The sequence below is a fragment of the Triticum dicoccoides genome, chromosome 6B (assembly GCF_002162155.2).
Source record: "Triticum dicoccoides isolate Atlit2015 ecotype Zavitan chromosome 6B, WEW_v2.0, whole genome shotgun sequence".
Classification (NCBI taxonomy): domain Eukaryota; kingdom Viridiplantae; phylum Streptophyta; class Magnoliopsida; order Poales; family Poaceae; genus Triticum; species Triticum dicoccoides.
In genome coordinates, this window is record NC_041391.1 from 281589400 (window position 1) to 281615236 (window position 25837).

Here is a 25837-nt window from a genome sequence, read left to right on the forward strand (position 1 = left end):
ATGTCTAGCTTGTATTGCTTCTAACTTTGTTGAATTGCATCTGCTTACTTTACACATAATGCCTGTGAATATGACATGTGTTCCTGTTTCTACATCAGACTACTATTCTTGCATATCCCGCATCAGTCACTTATGATAAGGCACCTTTAAGTCGCCATTGTGATATTGGTTGTCTCTTGCATATGATTTCTAGCATATACTGCTTCTAATTTGTTGAAACGCCATATAGTTTGAACTTGGCAGAGTGATATTGGTTGCATCTTTCATATGGTGTCTAGCTTGCAGTGCTTCTAATTTGTTGAAATGCCTTCTTCTTAGTTACCACATCATAGTTGTGAATATGTCACACCATCCTGTTTTTCATACATATTCCATCCTCGCATCATGTGTTTGCCTTTCATCCGAGTAGTGTTCGTCAGTATCATGCATGAATGAGTTCTGAAGAGCGAATTTTATTCCTTTTTCTTATCGGTTTGACCTCGCAATGCAAAATCATTACAGCTGAAGGAAATTAGTCCGGCAGTGGATGATGGTGGTCCTTTGGAGCAACTCAAACAGGGGGTCTCTACAGATTCTACTCCACCATCCTCCCAACAAGATTCGCAAGACAACACAAGGCTGGACAGTCAACGTAGCTGTGTAGATTATGAGCACATCTCCCCTACTCCACCATCACGGGTGCTTGCTCTAACTTGACACTATTATATGTGGTTGCATGTTGCGTATGATGTCTAGCTTCTATTGCTTCTAACTTGAATTGCATCTGCTTACTTTACACATAATGCCTGTGAATGACACGTGTTCCTGTTTCTAGAACACACGTGTACACGATGAGCACATCTCCCCTACTCCACCATCACAGGTGCTTGCTCTTACTTGGAACTGTTATACATGGTTGCGTTTTCCGTATGATGTCTAGTTTGTATTGCTTCTGATTATGTTGAATTGCATCTGCGTAGCTTACAACTTATACCTGCAACGATCACTTACCCATAAGACACATTTAACTTGGGACTGTGATGTAGGTTGCATCTTGCATTGTCTTCTAGCTTGTACTGCTTCTAATTTCTTGAAATGGCACTTACGACGAGACACTTTTTACCTGATAGAGTGATATTGGTTGCATGTTCATATGGTTCCTAGCTTTCATTTCTTCTAATTTTGTTGAAATGCCTTCCGCTTGCTGTTTTTTCATACATATTCCATCCTCCTATCGTACGTGTGAATATGAAATGCTGTCTTTTTTTGTATATATTCCATCCTCCTGCGCTTGCCTTACATCAAAGTAGTGTTCGTCTGTATCATGCATCAACCAGTTATGCAGAGCTAATTTTATTCATCTTCTTGTGGTTTTGACTTCATAAGGCAATATCAGAAAATAGGAAGGAAAAGAGTAAGTTAGGGGATGTTGGTGGTACTCCGCACCGACGCAAACAGAGACTCTCTAGATTTGCCATTGCTACTGCTAATGAAGTTGAAGTCCCAAGTCTACATGATGAGTTCATCTCCCGCACTCCACCATCGCAGGTGCTTGCTCTAAGTTGACAGTGTGATAATTGGTTTCATGTTGCATATGTTGTCTAGCCTGTATTTCTTCTATTTTGATTAAATTGCACCTGCTGAGTTTATACGTTATACATGTGCATATGGCATGGCTTTCTGTGTCTAGAATACACTGCATCTATCTATCATACCATGTTCTTACATCAAAGTACTGCTGTTGTGTATCCCGCATCAGTAACTCATGATTGGACGCTTTTAACATGGCAGTTTGATAGTGGTTGCATCTTGCATTGATTTCTACGTTGTACTGCTTCTAATTTTTCGAATTGCCACTTATGACAAGACACTTTTAACTTGGCAGAGTAATATTGGTTGCATCTTTCATATGGTGTCTAGCTTGCATTACTTCTATTTTCATGAAAATCCTTCTGCTTAGTTTGCACATCGTAGCTGTGAATATGTCATGTTGTCCTGTTTTCTTACATATTCCATCCTCATACGGTTGTCTTACACCAAAGTATTGCTTGTCTATATCATGCATCAATGAGTTCTGAAGATTGATTCTATTCTTTTGTGTTGTGGGTACAGCTTGACATGGCAAAGTCAAAAAAGAGCAAGGAAAATAATATAGTAGGGAGTGTTGTTACTCTTCGGGTGAAACGGAAAAGGCTCTGCCGTCGAGATTCTGCTGGTACTTATAGTGCAGTAGAAGGTCCAAGTCCACCGGCTAAATCTACAAACACAATATCACCTGCTCCACCAGCTGCAGCATCTGCTTCAACTGTACTAGCATCTCAACCAGTTACTCGTTCGTTTGCTCCGGAACTGGCCAGTTCCCAAGCTGCCTTCACACCTAAAACTACTTCCGAAGTACTGTTGACACAACAGGACTTGGCAAGATCAGATGAACCGCATGAGCATCAACACCAAGACGGTACCTGACTGAGTCAAGTTGCAGTTGCATGCTCCTTTATATGTACTCTCACAGTTTGGTGTACACTAACACTTTCCATATTCGTTGTTGAACTAGCACCACGGCGCAAGCGGAAACAGACATCAGGGATAATGCTTGACAGATTAACAAAATCTAAAGGAGGAAGAATGGAGATCCATTTCGAGGCAGGTTTAAAAAGGCCACGTGATGCTACAGAGTCAGCCAAGTTAGTATCAGAGGCAGCCGTTGCCATTAGGTGTCATGCGCGTATCCTCCCAACGTAAATCCAGTACAGGAATGAGAAAGACAATACCCAGTTTAACACCTTCCTTGACCATTTATCTGTAAGTAATGTTATTCATCGCAATTAGTAATATTGTCTTGCTCTGTCCCATACTTTCTAGCTTCCTCCTAATAAGACTCACATTCTCTTTTCAACAGATGAGGTTCAAGTTGGATCCGAAAGATGATGCAACTAAACAAGCATGCACTCATGTTTTTCAGTCTGCTTTGTTACAGTATCGGTACCACCTTAGAAAATCTCACTTTGAAGGAAAGGCTAACAATGAAATCGCCCAAACATCTCCAGTGGAATATATTACAGATGAAGACTGGACAACCCTCATTTAACACTGGTCTGATCCAAAGTATCAGGTAGGCTATATGTATTTGATCAGACCACATATTGAACTTGTACTTATGTATGTGCCTTACAAGTGTATCTTCTTCTAGGCTAACTATTTGAAGAACAAAACCAACCGTTCTAAAGTGAAATTCCAACAGACAACAGGATCTCGTAGCTATATTGCACACTGCGAGGCTCTTGTAAATAGATGCTACTTCCTTCTTTTTTGTGCCATATTATCGTATCTAAATTGACTTGTTCCAAATACAGTGTAAAGCCTGTGCGGACCAAAAAGAACCTGAACCGAATGCAGTGCAAATCTTCAAGGATTGCCACACCAGAAAGATGAAGGGCATGAGCACACCAGTTCAAGCCGCTGTTGTAAGTCCTTACTCCTCCTGCCTTGAACTGATTGGTACTATGATGTGTTCATTTAACTACTTGGTTTGCGGCCAATGTCAGTTACTCTGTTCACTTTTATGCACAGTTGTCTTAACGTATCATTTCACCTTACACGGTTTAAAAGAGATGAAGGATATTATTTTGGTCTTGATCTGTAATCTAGTTGTTATGTTCACGTGCGCACACAATGATAAAATAGCCTGTTTGTTTTATATTTGTTTGCCCATGATATGAATGATGTCATACTATGTTCATCCTACTTTAAACCATGTCTCTTTATCCTTAGATGTCAACGAATGTGAGGAAATAGACAATACAGTAGGCATGCTGCATGGACATATGTTCCGAAAGTGATTTTATTATGTAGTTGGAACTACAATACATGTTAATGTATTACGGTAGTTCACCAAAATAAGTTATGTATAAATGTTTAACCTACTTTGTTTGTTTTTGTCTCATTAGTAACTCACTGGTACACTAATCTACAAGTTCAAACTTTCAGGAAGCTATGGAACAAATGATTGAACAGCCACAACCACCTGAAGGTGACGAGGCTACTACATGCACAATGTCACCTCTTGCTGCAGTGCGTCAGTATCTCTCCACTAACAGTGCAAAAAGCACCTTCCTGCGTAATTCTAGGTTGGTTGTCAAGGTAACCTCGTCCAAATCGCCTACTGAACAAAATCTTCCTGCTAGACAGAGTGATATATCTGTGCTCCAGCCACAAGTCCAATCCCTAATGACGTTGTTTCGGAAACAAGAATAGTGGTTGAGAAATGCCGTCAAGATATGAATGGTTTTGAAACCAGACTATCAGACATTTGCTTCGTTGTTGAAGAGCAATGGCGGAAAAAAGGTGGAGATTGTGCTGCTCCATCAGATTCTACAGCCTGAAACATTAGCACTCAGGTCAAATGATCTGTGCTTCTATACATCTGATGGTGCTTTTATCTGGAAGGACTGTAAACTTTATGCCAACAGGCCTTTTGTTGTATGATTGGAATTTATTTTGTTGTGATACAACATTTATGATGCTGCCACAGGCTGCAGTAATTATGAAGCTATTTTTGTATAGTGTAGGTTTATCTTAGTAATGTATTCGGACGAAAGCTTCGTAGGAGCCCAACATGCCAACATTCGTCGGGCCCATTCCAATTGGGCTAAAAACGATTACGGGCCGAAATTGGCATGTAGCCCACTAAAAATATCTAGGCTTAAATTAGCATAAGCTTTCAAATTTTTCTGGTAGGCCTGTGCCCATAGTGGGCCTTTAACAGGCCTAAACATAATTTGGGCCCTCAGTAAAAGTAGGCCATTTACAGGTGTAAATATGTCGAGCCCATAAAAAACATGGGCCTTTAATAGACCGAAAGTGAGATTGGGCCCTGATTGTGCCAAATAACCCACTGGACTTAGCAGGCCGAAATGGTGTCCCATTTACGATGCGGATATTTGACAGGCCGAAATTTGGACGAGCCGTAAATGCGCCGACCTAATACACGGGACTTTAACAGGCCGGAACTTTGGTTGGGCTAGATTATCGTCATTTTTATATGGGCCGTTAATGGGCCCGATATGACATTGGGCCACATATGGCCCATGGTTTACGTCCGACGTTAACGGGCCGAAAATGACAACAGGCTGAAAGTGGGCCAAATCTATAGTGGGCCTCTAATAGGCCGAATGACAGACATGGCCGAATATGACCCAAATCCTTCACGATCGTTTATGGGCCGAAAGTTTTGATGGCCTGTAAATGGGCCCAAATGAAGCCGGACCTTTAACAGGCCGGAAATAAACCGGGCCATAATTCGGCCCAATTACTTAGCGGACTGTTAACGGGACAGAAGTGACCATGGGCCGCATTGATGACAAGTTTAGACCACGCCGTTGATGGGGCGATTTGACAGAGAATGTTGGGCCTTTAGCTGGGTCGGCCCATTATGGTCTACAGAATCTTGTGGGCCTTTAGCTGGGCCGTCCCATTATGGTCCGCAAAATCTTGTGGGCCTTTAGCTGGGCCAGCCCATTATGGTCCGCTAAATTTGGTGGGCCTTTAGCTAGGCCGGCCCATTATGGTCCGCTAAATCTTATGGGCCTTCGGTTGGGCCGGCCCATTTAAACTTTGTGGGCCACTTTTGGGCCAGTCCACGTGTCAACATATCATAGGCCCATCTCAACCATTGGATGAGTGACACCTGTGCCAACAGCGGAGCTGACACGTGGATCCGTCAGCCAATGAGAATTTTACACGTGGAAAATCGGCATTGGTCATGGCTGTTAACGGGTTATCAGATCCAAAATCCCACCCGATAGCTTAACGACGTTCCATTACGGTGGATGCCATGTGTTGGTCACCCTTGACGAAAGCACTTATATGACGCGTGATTTATCGTCATGGAAGTGGACACTTCCGTGATGATAGTTTTGGTAATGTCATGGAACACTTCTACGACAGCACAGGTATGACTACCTTGATTCTGTCATAAATTTGTCATGGATGTACATGCATGACAAAAAACGCGACCTACTGTGACAAACATGTATCATCACGGAAGTGTATTTTTTTTGTAGTGCTAGATGGCTTCCTATCACTCTTTTGATTCTCAACACAATGGTCTCTTGGAGATCTATTTGATGTAACTCTTTTTGCGGAGTGTTTCTTGGGATCTGATGAAATTTGAGTTTATGATCAGATCTATGTTTTTATCCGTGAAAGTTATTTGAGTTCTTTGATCTCTTTTATGCATGATTACCTATAGCCTCGTATTTCTTCTTCGAATCTTTGGTTTAGTTAGGCCAACTAGATCGATTTTTCTTGCCATGGGAAGAGGTGCTTTGTGATGGGTTCGATCTTACGGTGCTTGATCCTAGTGATAGAAGGGGAAACGACACGTATGTATCATTGCCATTAAGGATAACAAGATGGGGTCTATTTATACATAAATAGATCTTGTCTACATCATGTCATCGTTCTAATTTCATTACTCCATTTCTCCATGAACTTAATACACTAGATGCATGCTGGATAGCGGTCGATGTGTGGAGTAATAGTAGTAGATGCAGGCATGAGTCGGTCTACTAATCTTGGACGTGATGCCTATATAATGATCATTTCCTGGATATCGTCATGATTATTTGATGTTCTATCAATTGCCCAAAAGTAATTTGTATACCCACCGTTGCTATTTTTCTTGAGAGAAGCCACTAGTGAAATCTACGGCCCCCGGGTCTCTTCTTTATTATATTTGCCTTCGCGATCTATTTTTCTTTGCTTTTATTTTCAGATCTATCAATCCAAAAATTCATAAAAAGCCTTGCTGCAATTTTTATTTATTTATTTTATCTCGCATTCCCGCGAGATCTATTTATCCAATCTACTATAATTTTATCCCGCCAACTTGACAATTTCTGGCACCGTTACCCGAAAGGGATTGACAACCCCTTTAACACGTCGGGTTGCAAGTATTTGTTCTTTGTATGTAGGAGCTGTTTACATGGTGTTGCATGGTTCTCCTACTGGTTCAATAACCTTGGTCTCATCACTGAGGAAATACCTACCTTTGTTGTGCTGCATCATCCCTTCCTCTTTGGGGAAATACCAACGTAGTTCAAGCCGCATCAAAAGGAATTTCTGGCACTATTGCCGAGGAGACATCATCAACATCTACCAGGTTCCTAATCATAAATCTAATCTCCTTGCAATTAACATTATTTGCCATTTGCCTCTCATTTTCCTCTCCCCCACTTCACAAAAAATTGCCGTTTTATTCGCCCTCTTTTTCATTCGCCGTTTTCTCGTCAGATCTATCCTTTGTTTGCAATCATGAGTGACTTCAGTAAGGCAGAAACAGATGATGGCCTAACTCCTAAAATTGGACGATCTGGCAATCTGGATGCTAAATCTTTTGTTTTGGGGCCAGGGAGTGTTATAGGAAAAGAACGCATCCAAGAATTTTTCAATTGTGTTGGAAATTTAAGTCTTGATGATGTTCCTATACTTAAGAGGACTAAAACTGATGCGGAAGCTATTTCGGCACTAGTTCTGAAACTTGAAAATAAATTTATCTGTACTCATCCTACTTTGCAAAGATTGTTTTTTGAGTTACCCGTTATAAATAACCCCAAGGCTAAAAAGTTGGCTACTCTTATTCTTATGAATGAATTTGAATACATAATACGGGAAGCTAGGGAAATCTTTGATTTGTATAGTATGAATTGTAAAAAACCCGTGATAGACAAGATTCTTTATAATTGTGATTATGCGTTAAGACATTTGCTCGGGGATAACCAAATCTTTGATGACAATCTTAAAAAGGAAGTCCCTGTTTTAGATATAATCCAACAAGTTTTCAATGATGTTAATCAACATTATTCTTGGATTGTTGCCGGAAATCAAAGGGGTTATGATGATAAGCAACTTGATAGTGCTAAGGTTTCCATGGATAATGTGTTTTACGTTGTTTTGCAAAAATTCCTGACAAAAACACCTCTAAGGAAATTAATGAGAAAGGTGACAACACTTAGATCTTCGCATTATGCCTAGCTAGGGGCAGAAAACGATAGCGCTCGTTGGTAGGCAACCCAACTTGTATCTTTTTGCCTTTTGGTTTTCCTGCTATTTTCAATAAAATATCCAATTATGCCTCTGATTATATGTGTTTTTGTGGTTTAAAATAGTGTTTGTGCCAAGCAAAGCCTTTGGGATGACTTGAGTGATAGTTGATTTGATCTTGTTGAAAAACAGAAACTTTTGTGCTCGGAAAAACAATTTTCGTAAATCATAGGAACGTGATTTAGCTCTGAATTTTTTACACAAGATTAATATACAAATTTCTCACGTTGTCCTAATTTGTTAGAATTTTTGGAGTTAGAAAAGTATTCAAAGTTTTCAGATTGCTACAGACTATTCTATTTTTGAGAGATTCTGTTTTCTTGCTTGTTTTGATGATTCTATGGTTTCCTTTGAAGAGTTTTTGCCATAGAAAATTTGGAATACAGTAGATATAATGCAAAAAGAAAATATGAATGGGTTTCAATAGTACTTATAGTAGTGATTTGCTTTCTTATACTAACGGGTCTCATGAAGGTTTTGTTGAGTTTTTTGTGATTGAAGTTTTCAAATTTTGGGTTATATTACGATGGATGAAGGAATAAGGATTAGCAAAAGGCTAAGCTTGGGGATGCCCGAGGCACCCCAAGATAATATTCAAGAAGTATCAAGCAACTAAGCTTGGGGATGCCCCTCGAGTGGCATCCCCTCTTTCTTCTAACAACCATCGGTATTTTACTTGGAGCTACATTTTTATTCATCACATATCATGAGTTTTGCTTGAAGCTTCTTGTATGATATGAGTCGTTGCTTGTTTTATAGTTAGCCATGGAAAGTGAAAGTATGTTCGAAAAAGGAATAAACTTTATTTTCTGTTTGGGAACCGCCTATGATATATCTAGCATGGAAAGTATTGGGAACTACTCGATCATTTTCATTGACAGGAAAAGCATGCCACCCAAAAATTTTTATCTCTATCTTTTTCACTTTGAGCTCTGGCACCTCTACAAAATCCCTACTTCCCTCTGCGAAGGGCCTTTCATTTACTTTATGCAATTTTTATTTTTACTTGAGTCTCTATCGTCTTTTATAAAGCACCAATTAAGGGGCACAATGATCGTACTTGAGCATTGGGTATAGCTAATATGCGAGTGTGTTTCATGAATGGATCAATGACTTGAAAGGCATTGACAACCCCTTTCTGGCACTATGATCGTACTTGACAAGTAGAGGTTACCAAGGTGGATTCTTCTTCTCTTGGTCCGCGTTATCGTATAGTCGTATGATATGTCTCCAACATATCTATAATTTTTGATTCTTGCATGCTATTATATTATCTGTTTTGGATGTTTTATATGCATTAATATGCTATTTTATATTATTTTTGGGACTAACTAATTAACCCAGAGCCTAGTGCCAGTTTCTGTTTTTTCCTTATTTTTGAGTTTCGCAGAAAAGGAATATCAAATAGAGTCCAAACGGAATAAAACTTTACGATGATTTTTCTTGGACCAGAAGACACACGTAGGACTTGAGAACCAAGTCATAAGAGTCTCGACGCGATGGTAAGGGTGCAGGGCGCACCCCAGGGGGGCGCCTCCTGCCTTGTGGGTCCCTTGGAGCTCTTCTAACCCTATTCTTCGGCCTATAAATTCCCAAATATTCCCAGACCATCAGAAGCATCGACGAAAATACTTTTCCGCCACTACAACCTTCTTTTCCCGTGAGATCCCATCTTGGGGCCTTTTCCGGCAATCTGTCGGAGGGGGATTCGATCAAAGAGGGGATCTACATCAACCCTATTGCCCTTCCGATGAAGCGTGCGTAGTTTACCTCAAACCTACGGGTCCATAGCTAGTATCTAGATGGATTCTTCTCCCTCTATGATCTTCAATACCATGTTCTCCTCGATGTTCTTGGAGTTCTATCCGGCATAATATTCTCTGCGGTGTGTTTGTCGAGATCCGATGAATTGTGGATTTATGATCAGATTATCAATGAATATTATTTGAATCTCCTTTGAATTCGTATATGCATGATTTGATATCTTTGTATTTCTCTTCGAATTATCGGTTTGGTTTGGCCAACTAGATTGGTATTTCTTGCAATGGGAGAGGTGCTTAGTTTTGGGTTCAATCTTGCGGTGTCCTCACCCAGTGACATAGAAGGGGTAGCGAGGCATGTATTGTATTGTTGCCATCAAGGATAAAAAGATGGAGTTTTCATCATATTGCTTGAGTTTATCCCTCTACATCATGGCATCTTACTCATGTCATCGATGTGTGCAATAATAGTAGTAGATGCAGAATCGTTTCGGTCTTCTTGACACGGACTTGATGCCTATATGCATAATCATTGCCTTGGATATCGTCATAACTTTGCGCTTTTCTATCAATTGCTCGACAGTAATTTGTTCACCCACCGTATTATTTTCCTTCAAGAGAGAAGCCTCTAGTGAAACCTATGGCCCCCGGGTCTATTTTCCATCATATATTTTCAGATCTATAAACCAAAAAACCCAGAAATATCTTGCTGCAATTTATTTAATTTTATTTAGTTTTACATTTTAGTAATATTTTATACCTATCTCTATCAGATCTCACCATTGCAATTGACCGTGAAGGGATTGACAACCCCTTTATCGCCTTGGGTGCAAGTGTTTGATTGTTTGTGCAGGTGCATAGATTGGAGACTTGCTTGTACCTCGTACTAGATTGATACCCTGGTTCTCTAACTGAGGGAAATACTTATCTCTACTTTGCTGCATCACCCTTTCCTCTTCAAGGGAAACAATAATGCAAGCTCAAGAAGTAGTAGGAAGAATTTCTCGCACCATTGCCGGGGAGGTCTACATCAAGCCTACCAAGTACCCATCATAAACTCTCATCTCTTGCATTACATTATTCGCCATTTGCCTCTCGTTTTCCTCTCCCTCACTTCTAAAACAATTTTCAGAAAAACACAAAAAGATTTGCCTTTTTATTCGCCCTTTTTCCGTTCGTCTTTTCGTTTGCTTTTTGGTTGCCCGTGTGTTAGATTGCTTGTTTTGTCATGATGACTCAAGAGAATACCAAGTTGTGTGACTTTTCCAATACTAATAACAATGATTTTATTAGTACTGCGATTGCTCCCATCACTAGTGAGGAATCTTATGAAATTAATGTTGCTTTGTTGAATCTTATTATGAAAGAACAATTTTCCGGCCTTCCTAGTGAAGATGCCACATCCCATCTAAATACTTTCGTTGAGTTGTGTGATATGAAAAATAAGAAAGATGTGGATAATGATATTGTTAAATTGAAGCTATTTCCGTTCTCACTACGAAATCGTGCTAAAACTTGGTTTGTATCTTTGCCTAAAAATAGTATTGATTCATGGAACAAGTGTAAAGACGCTTTTATTTCCAAGTATTTTTCCTCCTGCTAAGATCATATCCCTTAGGAACGATATAATGAATTTTAAGCAAGTTGATCATTAATATGTTGCATAATATTGGGAGAGGATGAAATTTATGATAAGAAATTTCCCTAGTCATGGTTTAAGCTTATGGATGATCATACAAAAATTTTTATGCCGGATTGAATTTTGCATCTAGAAATCATTTAGATTCGGCCGAGGGAGGTACTTTTATGGAAATCACATTAGGAGAAGCTACTAAACTCCTAGATAATATTATGGCTAATTACTCTCAATGGCACACCTAAAGATCCTCTACTAGTAAAAAGTGCATGCGATTAAAGAAATTAACGTTATGAGTGGAAAGATGGATGAACTTATGAAATTGTTTACTAGTAAAGTGCTCCTATTGATCCTAATGATATGCCTTTGTCTACTTGGATTGAGAACAATAATGAATCTATGGATGTGAATTTTGTTGGTAGGAACAATTTTGGTAAGAACGCGTATAGAGGTAATTTTAACCCTAGGCCGTTTCCTAGTAATTCCTCTAATACTTATGGTAATTCCTACAACAATTATTATGGAAATTATAATAAGATGCCCACTGATCTTGAGAACAATATTAAAGAATTTATTATTTCCCAAAATAATTTCAATGCTATGGTTGAAGAAAAATTGCTTAAGATTGATGATTTGGCTAGGAACGTGGATAGAATTCTCTTGAGATTCATTCTTTGAAAATTAGATCTATTCCACCCAAGCATGATATTAATCAGTATCTAAAAGCTATGAGAATTTCTATTGATGAATGTAAAGAAAGAACTGCTAGGGTGCGTGCTAAGAGAGAATGGTTTGTAAAAGCGTGTTCTTTGATTTTTCGTGAAAATAATGATGAAGATCTTAAAGTGATTGATGTGACTCCTATTGAGTCTTTGTTTTCTAATATAAATCTTGATAAAGATGGGACTACAGATGAGTCAACTTTAGCTAGAAGGCGTCCAATGATTCAGAGTTTCTAGATCTTGATGCAAACATTGATAAAAGTGGGATTGGGGAGGTCAAAACTTTAAGTTGCTATGAACCCACTCTTTTGGATTTCAAGGACTTTAATTATGATAATTGTTCTTTGATAGATTGTATTTCCCTGTTGCAATTCATGTTGAATTCTCCTCATGCTTATAATAAAAATGAAGCTTTGACTAAACGTATTGTTGATGTTATGATGAAATCTTTTGAAGAAAAAACTTGAGTTGGAAGTTTCTATCCCTAGGAAGCTTTATGATGAGTGGGAACCTTCCATTAAGATTAAAATTAAAGATTATGAGTGTCATGCTTTGTGTGATTTGGGTGCTAGCGTTTCCACGATTCCGAAAACTTTATGTGATGTGCTAGGTTTCCGTGAATTTGATGATTGTTCTTTAAATTTGCATCTAGCGGATTCCACTATAGAAAAACCTATGGAAAGGATTAATGATGTTCTTATTGTTGCAAATAGGAATTATGTGCCTATAGATGTCATTGTTCTTGATTTAGATTTCAATCCTGCATGTCCTATTATTCCTCGTAGACCTTTCCTTAGAACGATTGGTGCAATTATTGATATGAAAGAATTAAACATTAGATTTCAATTTCCGTTAAGGAAGGGCATGGAACACTTTCCAAGAAAGAAAATTAAGTTGCCATATGAATCTAGTATGATAGCTACTTATGGATTGCACACCAAAGATGACAATACCTAGATCTATTGCAATATGCCTTGCTAGGGGCGTTAAACCATAGCGATTGTTGGGAGGCAACCCAATTTTTATTTTTGTGTTTTTTGTTTTGCTACTGTTCTTGAATAATTACACATTATTACCTTTGTAGTAATTGTGTTTTGGTGTTTTTAGTTTGTGTTTGTTGCAAGTAAGACCTTTGGGATGGCTTATGGTGAGAGTTGAATTGATCTTGCTGAAAAACAGAAACTTTTGCGCTCAATGCCAGAATTATTAAAAATTACAGAAGCGCGATAAAATACTGATTCTTTTTGCACAAGATTGATATACAAATAGCCTCTATTTCCTAACTTTCAGAATTTTTAAAGTTACATAAGTATTTGAAGTTTACAGGTTACTATAGACTGTTCTGTTTTTGACGGATTCTATATTCTATGTGTTGTTTGCTTATTTTGATGAATCTATGGGTAGTATCGGGGGGTATGAACCATGGAGAAGTTGGAATACAGTATATATAACACCAATATAAATAAAGAATGAGTTCACAACAGTACCAAAAGTGGTGATTTTATTTTATTATACTAACAGATCTCATGAGTTTTCTGTTGAGTTTTGTGTTGTGAAGTTTTCATGTTTTGGGTAAAGATTTGATGTACTATGGAATAAGGAGTGCCAAGAGCCTAATATTTGGGATGCCCAAGGCACACCAAGGTAATATTCAAGGATAACCAAGAGCCTAAGCTTGGGGATGCCCCGGAAGGCATCCCCACTTTCGTCTTCGATCTATCAACAAATTTACTTGTCGGTGTCAAAACCGGCGGATCTCGGGTAGGGGGTCCCGATCTGTGCATCTAAGGCTAATGGTAATAGGAGGCAAGGGACACGATGTTTTACCCAGGTTCGGGCCCTCTTGATGGAGTTAAAACCCTACTTCCTGCTTGATTGATATTGATGATATGAATATTATCAGAGTTGATCTACCACGAGATCGTAGAGGCTAAACCCTAGAAGCTAGCCTATGATGATTATGATTCTATCTCTAAGGACTAAACCCTTCAGTTTATATAGACACCGGAAAGGGCTAGGGTTTACACAGAGTCAGTTACAAAGAAGGAAATCTATTATCCGGATCGCTAAGCTTGTCTTCCACGCAAAGGAGAGTCCCATCCGGACACGGGACGGAGTCTTGAGTCTTGTATCTTCACGGTCCAACAGTCTGGCCAAAGTATATAGTCCGGCTATCCGGATACCCCCTAATCCAGGACTCCCTCAGTAGCCTCTGAACCAGGCTTCAATGCCGATGAGTCCGGCGTGCAGTTTTTCTTCGGCATTGCAAGGCGGGTTCCATCTCCGAATACTCCAAAGTACCTATTGCAACAAACAGTGTCCGGCTTCCCATCAATGTTGTACTCCTTGGCTTTTGTGCTTCAATAATGACCATCTCCACGTGTCGAGCGAATATGAGGAGCTGGGGCATTTTTGCATTTGCCACCCCAGTCCTATAAGTAAACCGTCTATTTGAAGGGACGGGGATTCTCAGATCCAAGCTTCACCTTCTTTCCTTGAGCGAGCATCCAACAAAGCGCGCCCAGAAAATCTCATTCCAGCATGGCCGGTCGTCGCAGCCCCTCCTCTTGCTCCCGTAGATCTAGGCCAGGTGATTGGGAAGAATGTTCTGTTCCTCAAAGTCGTTTAATAGAGCTGCAGACCCAAGGGTTTCTTCCACCGGCGTTCATGGTCCCCGTCCGAGCCGAACTAGCCACCTATAATGGCGGGGAGCAAGCAGAGAGATCTCCTAATCCATCCCCGGGGGAGCGATTATGCCTCATCCCACATCTGCTAAGAGGCGTCGGGTTTCCAATCCACCCATTCCTTAGCGGGCTCCTGGAGTTCTACGACCTCTAGTTGCACAACTTCACCCCTGCCTCCGTGCTGCATATAGAAGGATACATTGCCCTTTGTGAACTATTTCTGGGCTGCGAGGCTCACTTCGGGTTATGGAAGAAGTTGTTCTGCCTCGTCCCTCGCAACCAGGGGGAATCCATATGTAAAGTGGGTGGAGCCGAAGTTTGGCGCGTCACCGAGACCGGATACCTGCCTGGTACTCCCAAGAAAGCACCTGAAAATTGGCCCTCGGAGTGGTTTTATGTTGATGACGTTCCCCTTCCGGATCCAGTCCGGACGGGTCTCCCTGAGTTCAGTAACGCTCCGACCAAGGCACGCCGAAGTTGGCGCCCTCAGGGCCCCCAAGAGGAGGATACCAGAGAAGTACACTTCCTGATGAGCAGGATAAAGATACTGGCCAAGTTAGGGCTGACAATAGTCGAGGTTATAGCAATATGCATAATGCGGGGAGTGCAGCCACTCCAATATCAGGGGAAGCCCATGTGGCACTACAACAGGGAAGATGATGCCACCCGCTGTGGTTGTAAGGGTCCGGACTCCGCCACTGCTCTGGCGAGGATCTTGTCCAATTTGTATAAAGGAGAAGAAGAAGAATTTCTTCATATTAAACCACGGGATGGATTTTCTATGTACAACCCCCCAAGCTGGGTAAGTCGTTATTATTTCCCCCGCTCCATTCATTCTGGCATCCTTCGTCATGATTATTTACCTCGATATTTCTGAGGAGGAACTGAGGAGGGCCATAGAAGGATTCAACAGCCCCTCCCCGTAGCCAGAGGACCCCGGCAGGGCCTTCAATCCAGGACTTGAAGAAGATCCAGATGTTACTGTGGAGCTTGTCAACGGGACATTTTATCAAGCCAGCTGCGATGGCGCCTCGGTGGCTATTGTCGCCGACTATCCCGGACTGCTACCTGCATCGCGTGTAAGTAAAGCCAAAACCCTATCATCTGAAGAGGACTCCTTTCTGATACCATGCCTTATGCCTAAAATGTCGTATTTTTGTAGAGACGACCGTCGGAACACGGAGCCGAGCCCCTGGGGGCTCGTCGGCAAAGGGCATCCGGATCGGGTAGGCTTAAGAGGAAGGTGGTTAGGGACGAAACGCCGCTACAGAGGTATGGTAAAAACCTGCTCTCTGATTAGTGTGTTTGAACTGTAACAACGTCCTTTGTGTCTTGACAGAAAGAGGAGTTGCCGGACTATATCCGAAGATCCTACCGATCACGCCTCCACCAGTCGGATTCCAGAACCGGCTTCGAGAGAGGAGGCCAACATGGAGACGATGCCGAATTGTCCTCCGACAAAGGATGCGAATATGCTCTCCACCACGAATTCTGAAGTGGAGAGTGCCATGAATCACCGCCGCCGACGGGCCGTACTTCGCAATAACATCTTTTCCGAAGAGGCATTTAATGATTTCAATTCGGGAGACACATACATCCGAGCTTCTCAAGGCGAGCTCACCCAGGCGACGGACCCGTATGCCAAAGATATACGGGTAAGAAAATTTGATAAGTATATATAGTAGTAGCCCCTGAGACTTGAAACGGTTGGAACAACTGTTCTAAGGATCAATTTATGCACAGGTCCTTGTCGATAAGAATACCCAATTGTCTCAAGAGCTGGAGGAGTGCAAGACCGAGTTGAGGGTTGCGGTTGCCAAACTAGAGGAATCCCAAAAGGCCTCCTCTGGTAACTTTCATCTTTAATAACGAAATTTTATGGAAATGTACCAGTTACTAATTGGCTTATTTGATAAGTCTAACAAAAGATTCTGCAGACAATCCCGGGGAGAATCCGGAGATCATAAGAGAGAGCGAGTCACATCTCCAAAGGTAGCTAAAAGCTGGCGAGCGTGTTCTTACGCAAGTTAGGCGGGAGAAGAATGATCTTCAAGATGCCAATGTCCGGCTGGGCGTCGAATTAGGAGATGTTCGCGCTCAGCTGGCGGACTCCGTGAAGGAGAATAGAAGGCTTCGTCGCGGCATTTATGGTAAGTGCCTAGACGAACTGTGGTACAGCTCAGCGAGGAAGCATATTGAAAAAGGTAATATCTGTAGGTATGTTGACGGGCAGCCCTGAAGAGGAGATGCCCGCGTCCGCAGGTGATTTGCTGCAGGACCTCTCTCAGCTACACGAGCGAGCTCGGCAGGTGATGCAGGGTATTGCCCAGGCCTTGTGGCCATCCGCCTCCCTGCCAAAAGGCATGGGGGAGCTGGTGGATATGCTCCAAGGAGCACGGCGGTGCTTTCGATTGTGGAAGATACCAGCCTGCCAACAAGGTGCAAGAGAAGCCTGGGCCATGGTGAAGACGCGCTACACCAAGCTTGACCCGAACCATATGGCCGAAGTCGGACCGGTGGGGCCAGATGGGCAAGAAATTCCCGTGAGTCTCGTGTATAAATGATACATCTCCAACGTATCTACTTTTTAAACACTTTTGCCCTTGTTTTGGACTCTAACTTGCATGATTTGAATGAAACTAACCCGGACTGACGTTGTTTTCAGCTGAACTGCCATGATGTTGTTTTATGTGTAGAAAAGAAAAGTTCTCTGAATGTCCTGAAAATCCACGGAGGCACTTTTCGGAAAATATAAAAAATACTGGCGAAAGAATCAAGACCAGGGGGCCCACACTGAGGGAGTCCTGGATTAGGGGGTATCTGGACAGCCGGACTATATACATCATCCGGACTATTGGAGCGTGAAGATACAAGACTCAAGACTCCTTCCCGTGTCCGGATGGGACTCTCCTTTGCGTGGAAGACAAGGTTGGCGATTCAGATATTATGTTTCCTTCCTTGTAACCAACTCCGTGTAAACCCTAGCCCTCTCCGTTGTCTATATAAACCGGAGAGGTTGGTCCTTAGAAGGCCGATCACAATCATAATCATCATAGGCTAGCTTCTAGGGTTTAGCCTCTACGATCTCGTGGTAGATCTACTCTTGTACTACTCATATCATCAATATCAATCAAGTAGGAAGTAGGGTTTTACCTCCATCGAGAGGGCCCAAACCTGGGTAAACATCGTGTCCCTTGCTTCCTGTTACCATCAGCCTAAGACGCACAGATCGGGACTCCCTACCCGAGATCCGCCGGTTTTGACACCGACATTGGTGCTTTCATTGAGAGTTCCTCCGTGTCGCCGCTACAAGGCTTGATGGCACCTTCAATCATCAACAACATGGTCTAGGGTGAGACTTTTCTCCCCGGACAAATCTTCATGTTCGGCGGTTTCGCGCTGCGGGCCAATTCGCTTGGCCAACTGGAGCAGATCGACAGCTACACCCCTGGCCACTAGGCCAGGTTCGGAAAACTGAACTACACGGCCGATATCCGCAGAGACTTAATATTCGACGGAATCGGGCCTGCGCCAGGAGCGCCAGACAGTCACGACGAGCACGGCTTAGACCTGCTGCTAGACAATACTCGGGATATCATCCCTGCGATAGCCCCGGACATAAATCCAGAGCAGACGGCATGGCCAAAGGACGGGTGGATGGACCCCGCCCCGCAGGCCGCGCACTCATCGGCGGTAGAGCCGAACATGGGCCTCACCTCTAGGGAATCCTGTGACTCCGGACCCCCGGACTCGTATCCGGTTGTAGGTTCCAGACCACGCGCTCCCGAGCCCGCTGAGCCTGGTTGGGCTTCGGTAATGGAGTTTACCGCTGCGGATATTTTCCAGCACTCGCCCTTTGGCGACATGCTGAACTCGTTAAAGTCTCTCTCTTTGACAGGAGACTCTTGGCCGAACTATGTCCGGCTCGAGTGGGAAGCAGGCAACGAAGGAATTTGTTGCACACCCACCACCCATTTCATTGCCACGATCGATGAATTAACCGACGTGCTTGACTTCGACTCCGAAGACATCGACGGTACGAGCGACAATGCAAGGGAAGAACAGGAACCACTGCTCACAGGGCGGTGAACAGCCACCCCATCGCACGATATATACATGGTGGACACGCCTAAGGAGGACGACGGCGACAATCCGGAAGATAAAACCCCCGGGCAAAAACCAAAGCGATGGTGCAGACACCGATCCAAGTCCAGCAACAGTAAAAATAGCGACAAGAGGCTAGAAAGATCGACACCCCAGTCAACTCCGAAGGTAACAACGACCATACGGACCCAGTGATGGAGCAGGACGAGCCAGGTCACACCGAGCACAGTTCGGAGCAGACGCCCGATCACAATGATCCTGAGGGACGAGTTCATCAAACCGCCCCAGGACAAGAACACAGTCTGGATGACGATGCATTCATCATCCCGAAAAAACGCGTGGAACGAGATAACCTCCACAGAAGGCTTATGGACACCGCGAGAAGTCTAAAGAAGCAGAAGCAACGGCTAAAGGCCGCACAGGAAATGCTCAATCGCAGATGGAATAAAGTGCTAGACACTGAAGAAAGAGACGACGACGATCGCCATACAAAGAGCTATCCAAAATGCAAGCTACCTCTAGAATTCGACGACGAGGGCGTTCCACCAAAGAATAAGACGACCAGGAGGCCGGATGTACCACCTCATAACCGCAACAGAGCAGCTACGGACGCCATGCATGATTTACATGCGCACCCAGAGAAGAAAGCCGGCGTGGTTAGGTCCATCTATGGATCTAAAGGACACACCCCGGCGCGGGACTATGGTCACCAAAACGATCATACCAATCGAATACCAGTTCGGAATAAACGCCGGACACAACAACAGCCGACGGCATGCCACAGCATGTCCAAATACAGAGGGGCTGCTCACCCCATGTGCTTCACCGAAGAAGTACTGGACCAAGAATTTCCACAGGGTTTTAAACCTGTGAACATAGAGGCATACGACGGAACGACAGACCCAGGGGTCTGGATCAAGGATTTTATCCTACATATGCACATGGCTCGTGGGGATGACCTCCATGCCATCAGATAACTTCCCCTCAAGTTGAAGGGACGAACTCGACACTGGTTGAAAAGCCTCCCCGAAAATTCAATTGGGAGTTGGGAGGAACTCGAGGACGCTTTCAGGGCAAATTTTCAAGGGACTTATGTCCAGTCTCCGGATGCGGACGATTTAAGTCACATAATCCAACAGCCCGGAGAGTCCGCCCGCAAGCTTTGGAACAGATTCCTCACTAAGAAGAATCAAATTGTCGATTGTCCGGATGCCGAAGCCTTAGCGGCATTCAAACACAGCATCCGCGACAAATGGCTCGCCAGGCACCTCGGCCAAGAAAAGCCAAGGACAATGGCAGCCTTAACAAGCCTTATGACCCGCTTTTGCACGGGTGAAGATAGCTGGTTGGCCCGTAAAGGCACCAGCGACCCAAGCACATCCAAAATAAGGGATGGCAATGGGAAGCCACGGCGTAATAAAAACAAACGTCAAAACAAGGAAGAGAGCCCGGACAACACAACGATCAACGCCGGATTTAGGGCTCTCGACTGGATCAGCAAAAGAAGCCATTTAAAGGCAGTAAAGAGGGACTGTCCGGTCTGAACAGAGTCCTGGACAGACTGTGCCAAATTCATGGCACCCCTGACAAACCTGCGAACCACACGCACAGAGAGTGTAGGGTCTTCAAGCGGGCCGGCAAATTAAGTGCCGAACACAAGGGAAGGGAAACACCAAGTGAAGACGAGGATGAACCTCGCCAGCCGAACACTGGGGGACAGAAAAAATTCCCACCAGAGGTTAAAACAGTAAACATGATCCACGCGACTCACACATCCAGGAGAAGGCACGAACGCGCGCTCAGAGACGCATACGCTATAGAACCCATCGTACCCACACCTAACTATTGGTTGGCTTGTCCGATCACCTTCGATCACACGGACTGCCTGACTAGTATTCGGTGCGGAGGATTAGAGGCCTTGGTTCTTGACCCAATAATCGACGGATACCATCTCACCCACATCCTCATGGACGGCGGCAACAGTCTCAATTTAATATACCAGGACACTGTCCGCGGGATGGGGATAGACCCATCCAGAATTAGACAAAGCAACACCACCTTTGCAGGGGTGATACCAGGCGTTGAAGCCTATGGCAGGGGCTCCGTTGTACTGGAGGTAACATTCGGGTCCCCAGGCAACTCCAGAAGCGAAGAACTACTCTTCACCATCGCACCCTTCCAAAGTGGCTATCACGCATTGCTTGGAAGAGCGGCCTTCGCCCGCTTCAACGCAGTACCACACTATGCCTACCTTAGACGCAAGATGCCCGGTCCACGTGGCGTCATCACCGTTAACGGAAACACAGAGCGCTCTTCACGCGCGGAGGAATACGCGACGGCTCTAGCGGCCGGACTCTAAGCGGCCTGCGATACCAAAAAGCATGACTGGTCGTTAAGACCACAGACACGGTTAGACGAGTCCGGCAGCCCTGATAAAAATGAGCCAGGGCGCCGTATATGTAATCCCATAGAGGACATCAGGGGCTATAAATATTTAATAAAAAACCCATCGTTGGCCTGACCTTATTTACAGGCCAATGCCTTACACTTTTACCATCCATCGCACGCTTACGTCGTACTCTTTTACATGGGTTTTTCTTTTTCACAGACACAATGCGTGCGATACCCTTCCAGGAAACGGCACAACGGAGACAAAGGCGCAGACGTGAAGCAGGGCCCCGCTCAAAGGTTTCTCTTTAGATTAAGCCCCTGTGTAAACCTTTTATATTGCCTTTTGTTGTTTACACATCCCATGGGTACTATACCCAGAGAGGATACTGCCGTTATTGGCATTTCGCCATGACAGATCGATGCACGTACCTGGAAATACAGGGTTTATAATGAAAGGGTGCTCTTCAGCCCATTTTCTGTTACAAAGTCCGAATACCTTCGGGAGTGTTTGGCGTCACGAGTTTGGCCTTATATGCATCAGCTCCGAATCATGTCTTTGGTAAAATGTTGGGTTTGCCCGGCTCCTGGGTTTGCCGCCTTACGTTTCGTTCTTATCAGCTAAGGCGGCCAAAGGAGAACTATTGCGATTGTGCCCTGGTTATTCCAGAGGAGCACCTCAGTAGAGAAAGCCGAAAACTGACTGTCATGATACAGCGAGAGACTGTACAACCACTCGAAGACTTATCGGAATCTTTAGGGTTCCTCCGCATTAACGAAGGACCGTTTCCCGGTCATGTACACACGTGCCCATATTCGGATGCACGCGAAGGTACCAGGGGCTACATAGTAGCCCCACCGTCAAACTCCTATCGCTAAGCGAAAGTGTTACAACTATATAGTCCGGTTGCCTAGTTCGACGTGCGATCACCTCCTTAATGGACCAAGACATTGGATCAAGTGTGATTATGCATATTTTTCGCGAACACCCCTGCATTGTATGCGTGGGGCTGAAGCCAACGACTGCTAACTTTCAGAATTACACATATACATAAAAATGGCCGCACAGGAGGCACAAATAATACTTTCGGGCAATAAGTATAAATACAGCCTTATAATCAAAAGCACATTGTTTTTACAATGACACGAGTTGTCACTCGAACATGACACTCTTCGAGCATTGAGCCTCTATTAAGCGAGCACCTTCTATTACCTGCTCCAAGTAGTGCTCGGTCGGATCCTGGCCTCCTGCCGGATTCTGGGTCGTAATGAGGGTGGCCTCCATATCTGTCCAATATGCTTTAACGCGGGCAAGTGCCATCCGTGCACTCTCTATACACGCCGACCACCTCGTGGCATCAATTTGAGATACAGTACCGAGGAATTGTTGCACCAAACCAAAATAACTGTTCGGCTTCGGCTCCTTCGGCCAAAGATGGTCTATTAAAGACCGCATTGCAAGCCCGGATAGCCTATGAAGCTCCGCCACAGCAGCCATCTTCTCACTTAACGACAGCGGGCGCGCGGGAGCATTGAATTGCGACCAGAAAAGCTTCTCCACTTATTTATCACCTTGATCCTCGAAAAACTTGGCTGCATCAGTTGTACTCTTTGCCAAGTCCGCATACAGGTCTGCAGGGCTCCAGCGTCCATACAAGGGAGCATACTTTGGATCCAAAAACTTCGTCCGCAATAAGTAGGAGCCCCCAGCCGCGATTTTACCGGCCTGTCAAAGCTCCTCCCGCACACCCCTAACTTCGGTCCGCATCTCCTTGGTGGCAATAAGTGCCTTGTTCAGGTTAGCTGAATTAACTTGATTCTCCTTTTCAAGGAGCTCATACCGGTCGGCGGCATTTTTCAACTCCACAGCCATTTCGGCTATCTTTTCCTCGCTTCGGCGATGTGCAGCCTGTTCAGCTCTCAACTCTTCGGCTGCCTTTTGGGCAGCGGCATTGCTAGCCCGAGCTTGTTCCTTGGCCTGGGCAAGTTCCGCTCTCAGGGCTTCCACGGCAGCAGCTCCATCTGTAGTCCAAACATGTCGCATTAATATTATGCCCCTCTCATATTTTCCTATACAACAAAGCATAGCACATACCTTGTGATGCGTTCAGCCGCTCGTTCACCAGCGTAATATCGGCATCAATAGATCCGATCTGCCTCCTTAGCTCGGCAACTTCAACGGACTGGTCGGCTGCCGGACCCTTAGATACATGCGCATATGTACAGCGCAATCATTACTTACACAATATGATCCTCCGTTTGCCGCCTAGGGAGGGCAACCAGAGTCTCAGGGGCAACTATGCATATGGAGCACACCTAGCGCGTGCCTCACAGCCAAAAAACCGTGTATTTTTCACGAACATACCTCAAAGCCTCTGAGCAGGCTCGTAAATGCTTCATTCAAACCGCTTGCGGCGGATGAAGTCTTCTTGAGCACCGTGCTCATTAATGAGCGGTGCTCCTCCAAGAGCGCAGCTTGCTCCAGAAGGCCCGTCAGTATGTCCGGCCGGACACCGAACTGTGTTGGACCCTTCTCATCGCCCCCTGTGGGAGCCGAATGCTCCGGGCTCAGGGCGGCTGACGTATTAGCTTCCGGCTTCGGCAGATCCGGACTCCTCCGTGACGACACCTCGATGTCACCCGCCTCATGAGGCGGAGAGGTGGGTGGGGTCTCTCTCTCCATCATCTCCGGAGGAAGATCCCCCGAAGACGAACTCTGTTGAGAAGAGCTGCTAGCCGGACTACAAAAAATGAATCCTGGTTATTGACCTCGAAGAAATGCAGTACCTTCGAATTAACGATCAACTCACAGATCGGTTGAGGGCTGGCCCGTTGGCGGGCATGACGTGGTGAGGACGCCCGTCGGGGCAGAGCCCCCCGACGACGCTTTCTTCCCCTGTTTGGGCATCTCCGTCTCCAAGTCTTCGGAGGTGGCCCATTTCTTCCCGCGTGGGGAGGAGGCCTTGGATTCCCCTGCCCGACTATCCTCCTTTGGGGAGGAAGCAATTCCCCCGGTTCGGATGCGCAGTGTGTGAAGTTCGGCTTCACTGTCCTTTCCTTCGTCTTTCCCTGAGGGCATTTTGCTAAGGACCTGGCTAAGCATCTTGGCTATGGTAGGACTAGGCGAGCCTTTGGGAAGCGGCGCCGGACACCTGATTCTCTCTACCTTGCTGAGCCATTCCTGGCCACGGAGGGTTTTCAAAATAATGACTATGACAAATATAAATGAAGTGTCCGGTTTCAAGATTACTTACTTGGGTATCAAGGCGATTATAGCTTAGGCCCTCATCCTCGGTGGTGTCCGGACACTTTACTTGTGGTCCGAAGAATAATTTACGCATCCCTTCGAGCTTCAGGCCGAAGAAGTGCTTAATAGTCCACGGACCCTCTGGATTGAACTCCCACATCTGGAGAGGCCGGCGTTTGCACGGCAATGTCCATTGGATTAGCATTACTTGAATTATGCTGACAAGGTTAATGTCCTTCTCAAGAAGCTCCCTGATACGGCTCTGCAGTATTGGAACATGACTAGCAGGCCCCCAATTCCGTCCTACGTTAGTCCATGACGCCAATTGTGACGAAGGGCCTGAGCGGAACTCGGGGGCGGCCACCCACTTTGTGCCTCGAGGAGCCGTGACATAAAACCACCTCCACTGCCATACATCGGATACCTCTGGGAAAGAACCCTCTAGCCATGGGGCATCAGCGTTCCTACTTATTATGGCACCTCCGCACTCCGCATGTCGCCCCTCGATCATATTCGGCTTCACATTGAAGGTCTTGAGCCATAAGCCAAAGTGTGGAGTGACTTGGAGAAAAGCCTCACACACAATGATGAACAACGAGATATGGTGGATAGCGTCCGGGCCTAGATCGTGAAAATCTTACCCGTAATAGAACATGAGCCCCCTCACAAAGGGATCAAGGGTGAGGCCCAAGCCGCGGAGGAAGTGAGGGACAAATACAACGCTCTCATTAGGCTCGGGAGTGGGGATGACCTGCCCGGGAGCTGGAAGCCTGTGCCGGATGTCGGAAGTCAGATATACGACCTCCCTAAGCCTCGCAATGTCCTCCTCTTGGATCGAGGAGGCCACCCATCGGCCTTGAGGGTTAGATCTGGACATATGGGAGGATTTGGGATGTTTGAGCTTGGGTCTCGGGTGTTAGAACTTGAGGTGCGAATAGGCGCAAGGGTGGTGGAAAAGAGGTATAGGCCTCGGCCCCTTTATAAAGGGGGTGAATATCAAGAGTCCTTAGCGTGACTGCTTGAGACTTATTTAAAAACACACGGAGTCATACCAATGGTCGTCGTGGGGTTGCGCATGCCCGTATTGATGGAAGATCCCGTAATAAGGGAAACAAGATCTCTGCTTCGGCAGGGCGTGCCAATAAAACCGCCTCGCAACGCGAGTCGAGGTGGGCCAAGAAACACCAGTTCGTGTTGGGCCGGGCCACGATGCA